Source organism: Monodon monoceros, unplaced genomic scaffold (assembly GCF_005190385.1).
Source record: "Monodon monoceros isolate NGI ecotype Baffin Bay Population unplaced genomic scaffold, NGI_Narwhal_1 Super_Scaffold_10, whole genome shotgun sequence".
NCBI classification, from domain to species: Eukaryota; Metazoa; Chordata; class Mammalia; order Artiodactyla; family Monodontidae; genus Monodon; species Monodon monoceros.
In genome coordinates, this window is record NW_021703766.1 from 3,178,492 (window position 1) to 3,185,358 (window position 6,867).

Genomic DNA, 6,867 nt, shown 5'->3' on the forward strand with positions numbered 1-6,867 from the left:
TTAAAAAAATACACTGGATTTGCTGAAAAAGTTATTTCTTGTAAAAGCATCTCCCTTCCACTTAGGGAGGACATGAACAGGCAGATTCCCCTTGGTTTCCTTTATCTGTGAAGGTAAAGAAAACCTCACTTCAGCAAGGGCTCTGGGCCTAAGCCAGCAGCCATCTGCCCAGCCATGGGGTGAAAATAACTTGGAGGGTCGATCAGACCAAACCCCAGCACACTCATGGCCTGTCCAGTGGGCTCTGTTTGAACACTTCTCACGACCTCAAAAAAAATGTGACGGTTCAGCCTGCAGAACCTGGCAGAGATGTGGGTAGATCTTGCACTTGCATTACTCCATTCCTGCCTACAGCCCTTAAAAGGTCTTTCAGTTCAGGTCACAAGTGGTAACCTCTCTCCGTCTTCATCCGAAATGTCTTTGTGTCGCAGTCCCTCTTGAGTGATGGTTTAGCCTGGTTTAGATTCTAGCTTGACAGTTACTTTCGCTCATCTCTTTGAAGATATTATTCTATTGTGTTCCATTTTAATAAGCATGCTGGGATAACTGGGCATCCATATGGGAAAAAAAATGAAACTGGAGCCCTACCTCACACCATATACAAAAAACTCAATTCTGTGTGAATTATAGGCCTACATGTGAAGGCAATAATACAAAGTCTTTAGAATTAATGTAGAAATCTCTCTTCATGAACTTGGAATAGGGGAACTTTCCTTAAGACAAAAACAAGTCATTAACCATAAAGGGAAAGATTAATAAATTCAACTCTACTATAATTTATCCCAAAAAAATGCCATTAAAAATACACAGATGAGGGCTTCCCTGGTGGCGCAGTGGTTGAGAGTCTGCCTGCCGATGCAGGGGACACGGGTTTGTGCCCCAGTCCAGGAGGATGCCACATGCCACAGAGCGGCTGGGCCCGTGAGCCATGGCCGCTGAGCCTGCACGTCCGGAGCCTGTGCTCCGCAACGGGAGAGGCTGCAATAGTGAGAGGCCCGCGTACCGCAAAAAAAAAAAAAAAAATCCACAGATGAGAGAAGATATTTATAATACATGTAGCAAACAACTGGTTCAGGATATATAAAGATCTCCTACAAAGCAATAAGGAAATTACAGACACCATAACTGGAAAACTGGAGGACACTTTTTACAAGAAATCCAGAGGCCAATAAACATATAAAAGCAGGCTCAACCTCACTGGTAATCAGATAAATACAAATTAAAACCATAATGAGGTACAACTACGTATACCCTATGACCTATAATTCCACATCTAGTATATGCCCGATAGAAATGCAAATACCAGAATACATGTGAAAAAATATATATACACATATATATGTGTCTGTGTGTATGTATGTGTATGTGAATATATACATATGTATATGTATATATAGTAATTTCCAAAGCATAAGGGAAAACATGTCCATCAGCATTAGAATGGATAAACTGTGGTATATTCATGCAAAGGAATAATATACAGCAATGAAGATCAGTCGCCTAGGGCTACATACAACACGGATGAATCTTTAATAGAGTGTTGAGTGGAAGGAGCCAGTCCCACCCCTCCCTCCAAAAAAAATGCATATGATATGGTTCCACTGGTATCAATTTGGAAATAAATGAAAATGGAACATTTAGGGATGCATACACAGGCCAGGGGAGCAGAAGGCAAAGTAGGGATCAGATGACCACCGGGGCAGTGGCTGCTCCAGGGAACAGAGGGCCTGATGGGAGGGGATACTTCCCAGGGATGCGTCAGCGACACATTTATATTTTATGCACTTTTCTGTGAAACATTAACACAATAATAAGGGACAGTTAAGGGTACCTGCTAAAATAATAGGAACGCAATCTATATCTTCCAAACTAGCAGATTAGAAAACCTGCAGAGGGACTTCCCTGGTGGCGCAGTGGTTAAAAATCCGCCTGCCAATGCAGGGGACACGGGTTCGAGCCCTGGTCCGGGAAGATCCCACATGCCACGGAGCAACTAAGCCCGTACGCCACAACTACGGAGGCTGCACTCTAGAGCCCGCGAGCCACAACTACTGAAGACCGCATTCCGCAACAAGAGAAGCCACCACAATGAGAAGCCCACGCACCGCAACGAAGAGTAGCCCCCGCTCGCCGCAACCAGAGAAAGCCCGCGTGCAGCAACAAAGACCCAACGCAGCCATAAATAAATAAATAAAATAAAGGTTAGCATGGATTCTTTAAAAACAAAAAAAAGAAAACCTGCGGAGAGGAGTGCAGAGAGGGGTATAAAAAGATTAACAAAACTTAAAGCAAAATGTTGGGGACAAGAATAACACCGGAAGGGGCGTAAACAGAAAGTGCAACGTAAATGCCAGTGGGAAGAGGTCAGCTGAGTGAACAAGGGGCGTCCACTCACTGGGCGGCTGCCCCCTCGATGCCCACCACACACAACTGAGAGGAAAGGGAGGTTCCCACGCCGAGGCAGCATCCCATTCTGTCTTTGTTTAAAATAAATACACGTTAACATGGCTCCACACACGCATCTACAGGTTCTGAGGGACCATTCGGCAAAATGTTAAACAGTGGTTATCTCCGGGTGGTAGAACTGTGGATCGTTTTTTCATTTGTATCTCTAATATTTCTACAATTAAGTTGTGTCACTTAGACTTTTTTAAGACTTTATATTTTAGAGCAGTTGTAGGTTCACAGCAAAATTGAGAGGAAGGTAGAGAGAGTTCCCATATACCCCCGTCCCTGTCCCCACACACACACAGCCTCCCCGCACTGTCAACATCCCCACCAGAGTGGTCCATTCATCACACTTGATGAATCTACATTGACACACCATCACCACCCGACATCAACAGTCTACACTGGGGCTCATTCTTGGTGTTGCACATTCTATGGATCTGGACAAATCTATAAGGATATGTATCCACCATTATAGTATCACAGAGTATTTTCACTGCCCTAAAAATCCTCTGTGCTCCACCCATTCATCTCTCCCTGCCCCTAATCACTGGCATCCACTGATCTTTTTATTCTCTCCACAGTTCTGCCTTTTCCAGAATGTCACAGAGCTGGAATCATACAGTCTACAGCCTTTTTGGATTGGCTTCTTTCACACAGTAATATGCATTTAAGGCTCCTCCATGTCTTTTCACAGCTTCATAGCGCATTTCTTTTTAGTGCTGAACAGTATTCCGTTGTCTGGGCATACCACAGCTTATTCACTCACCTATTTAAGATATCTCGATGCTTCCAAATTTTGGCAAGATTGCTCTCTTCAGTAATGGGAGTTAAGTGGGTAACTAAGATGAAGCCATGGTATGGAGATCCTCAGAGCTGGGCCAAGTTGAGACAGCACACAGTGGGGAGCTACTGAAGATTCTTGAGCAGAGCTGCAATGGGACAAGAGCCGGGTTTGGGGAGGATCCATTCACTGCAGAATTGGGGTATGGTGGGATCGGAGGCAAGAGCTCAGCCAGAAGGCGCTGAAACAGCCCCGAAGGAAGGTGGGGAGGGGAGTTTGAGGATGATGCAAAAAGGCCGGCAAGGGGAGGGGGAGTGAGGCCTTGAAATCTTTTAGGACATTTTGTAGGAAAGAAATAATAGAGCACAGTGAGTTTCAGGTGGCTGGGTGGGTCCCAGGAGGAGGGAGTGGTCAGGAAGATGATGCTCAGCCTGGGAAACCAGGAGGGGAGGCTTTAAGTCAGTCGGGGTTAACCTCAAGTGCTCCCAGCGTGTGTTAAGACGATGCCCAGGGAAAGCCAGGCACAGTTAGAGCATCTCTGGGGACTCAGAGAGGCCACTGGGTAAGAGCACTGTCCAGAATGCACTGCACCCTCAGCTCTGACGCCTCCCTTTGGCCTTACCGCACAGTCCTACAAGGTGGGAATTACGGTTCTCCCTGTTCTGCAGATGGGGGCAGTGACTCTCAGAGAGGTCAGGTGACTTGTCCTGGACCAGAAACAGTGCAGGATGTGACTACAATTTGGACTCGCATCTCCTGTGGGCAAATCCCACTTTGCTCTCCAATAAGCTGCTCCCACAGAGATGGTTCCATCCATGGGGCTGAGGAGCAGAGAGAGGCGGGCAAAGGATCCCATATGCGAGGAGAGGGTTGTGGGTGGCAGGCACAGACTGCACCTTCTGGGGATCTGGCCGCCAGGCATGGCGGTGAGTGGACACAGGACGCAGCAGGTGGTCTCATAGAAGCGTGTGAGAACACGAACAGGCATCGGGTTCCCTGGTCCTGTGAGGAGGTGCTTCACACACACTGCTCTTTCCTTCCTCATCAGAGCCTGGCACTCAGGATTGCTATCCTTCCTCCCTCTTATAATGGAAGAGTCAGAGGTCCCAAGTGGCACACAAGTCCCAAGATGTAGTAAGGCAAGAGGTCGAGGGCACAGGCTTCAGGGTCAGTCGGACTAGCTTTGAGCCTGGCTCTGTAACTTCGCAGCTTCAGGTTCCCCGTCTGTAAGATGGGGACAGCATTGACAACCTCACAGGCGCCCGTTACGCGCTAAAGCGTGCTCGCTGTTATTGTGACTACTGCTCTCATTACATCACCGCAACTAGCACCTGCACAGAAATGACGGCTCATATTGATCAAGCATTTTCCAGATGTCAGATACTGTGTTACAAAGTTTTCATTACTCTGAGAGCAGTTTTTTTTTTTTTTTGCGGTATGCGGGCCTCTCACTGCTGTGGCCTCTCCCGTTGCGGAGCACAGGCTCCGGACGCGCAGACTCAGTAGCTGTGGCGTACGGGCTTAGTTGCTCCACGGCATGTGGGATCTTCCCGGACCGGGGCACGAACCCATGTCCCCTGCATCGGCAGGCGGACTCTCAACCACTGCGCCACCAGGGAAGCCCTGAGACCAGTTTTTTTTTGAACTCCAGTTCAAGCGCCCTTTCCACGATATTATACCATTTCATACCATTTCATTGGAAGAAACAGTCTGCGGAGAGGAAGAAACTGAAGATGCTCAAAAATGAGGTTCTGGTCCCTTGGCCACCGCAGCTCTTGTCCCCGCCGGCACTCTCCACCGCGTCGCCCGGCAGCCGCAATATGTAGCAGCGTGGCGGGAAGTGGCAGCTTCACCGCCGCCACGATGCCCGAGAGGAAGCCTGGCTCCACCGAGGGGGCGGCGAAGGAGGAGCCCAAGAGGATATCGGCGAGGTTGTTAGCTAAACCGGCTCCTGCAAAAGTGGAAACGCAGCCCCAAAAGCCGGCAGGAAAGAATGAATCTTCAGACAAAAAAGTGCAAACACAAGGGAAAAGGCGAGCAAAGGAAAAACAGGCTGAAGCCGCTAACCAAGAGACTAAAGAAGATGTACCTGCAGAAAATGGAGAAACTAAAAACGAGGACAGCCCAGCCTTTGATGAAGCAGGAGAGAAAGAAGCCAAGTCACATTAATATCACACACCTGGTCCTATCAGTGGTCCCTGTCTCTCTTCTTGCACAATCCACAGGAATATTTTTATCAACTGTTTTGTAAATGCCAGTCTTTTAGGAGCTCTAGAAACATTTTTAAAAAGGGGGGAATCCCCCCCATCCCATTTTTTAAGTGTAAAAAAAAAAATTTTTTTAAGAGGTGAAATCATTTGCCGGTTGTTCATTTTTTGGTACAACCAGAACATAGTAGGGTATTGAACGTGGGAGGCTCTGATTGTCTTCGGTGTCAGCTTAACATTCCATAGATGGGGGTAGCTTTTCTATCCTATAATACAAGGCGTACTATATGGCAGTCTGGAGTCAGTTGTGCGTTTAACGTCTTGAACGCTTTTTTTTTTTAATTTTTGTTGGAGTGTAGTTGCGTTACAATGTTGTGTTAGTCTATACTGTACAGCAAGGTGAATCAGTTATACATATTCATACATCCCCTCTTTTTTGGATGTCCTTCTAATTTCGGTCACCACAGAGCACTGAGTAGAGCTCCCTGTGCTACACAGTAGGTTCTCATTACTTCTCTATTTTATACATAGTATCAATAGTGTGTATATGTCAATCCCAGTCTCCCAGTTCATCCCACCCACCCCGACCCCCAACACTTTAAATTACTTCTCTTCCCATGTTGTTTTTGGTAGAATTTTTCCTAAAGCAAACCACTCACACTCCTTGATCTTGGCTCTCCTGGTCAGAATTCTGTGTGCTCTGTAAGTAACATCTTTGGTCGTGGTAGTACAGTTCTAGTAACTTTGTTAATGTGCTGTGAACGATGGACAATTTGAGTATGTACAGTATATGATATTCAATTGTGAATTAGTGGGACTTACGATGGAACAGCATATCAATATTTGAAGACGCTGGTACTTGCTATCCTGTTAAGGAAAATTTGCCTCCAAATTTTAAGCTGGAAAGTCACTGGAATAACTAACTGTTCAGAAAAGGATCACAACTGCATGATCTTTTAGATTTTTGGTATGTATGTTAAGAATTGTGTACAGGGACGTCCCTGGTGGCGCAGCGATTCAGAATCCGCCTGCCAATGCAGGGGACACGGGTTGAAGCCCTGGTCCGGGAAGATCCCACATGCCACGGAGCAACTAAGCCCATGCGCCACAACTACAGAGCCTACACTCTAGAGCCTGCGGGCCACAACTACTGAGCCCGTGCACCTGGAGCCCGTGCTCTGCAACAAAGAGAAGCCACAGCAATGAGAAGCCCACTCACCGCAACTAGAGAAAGCCCGCGCGCAGCAACGAAGACCCAACGCAGCCAAAAATAAATTAATTAATTAATTAACTTAAAAAAAATAAGGTTCTGGCTGAGAGTGAAAGGCAGGAAGAAGGATTGAGTGTAACCAGGATCGCTCTCCTGGGAGCGGGGGGAGGGGGGAGGGCGCCGCATGGCTCGTGGGATCTTAGCTCCCCGGGATCTTA

At 47.1% G+C, this 6,867-nt stretch overlaps 1 pseudogene; it reads left to right on the forward strand.

The window, feature by feature from the left end:
- The first annotated feature begins 5,095 nt into the window (after positions 1–5,095).
- Positions 5,096–5,401, forward strand: LOC114885330 (annotated as a pseudogene).
- Positions 5,402–6,867: the final 1,466 nt, after the last annotated feature.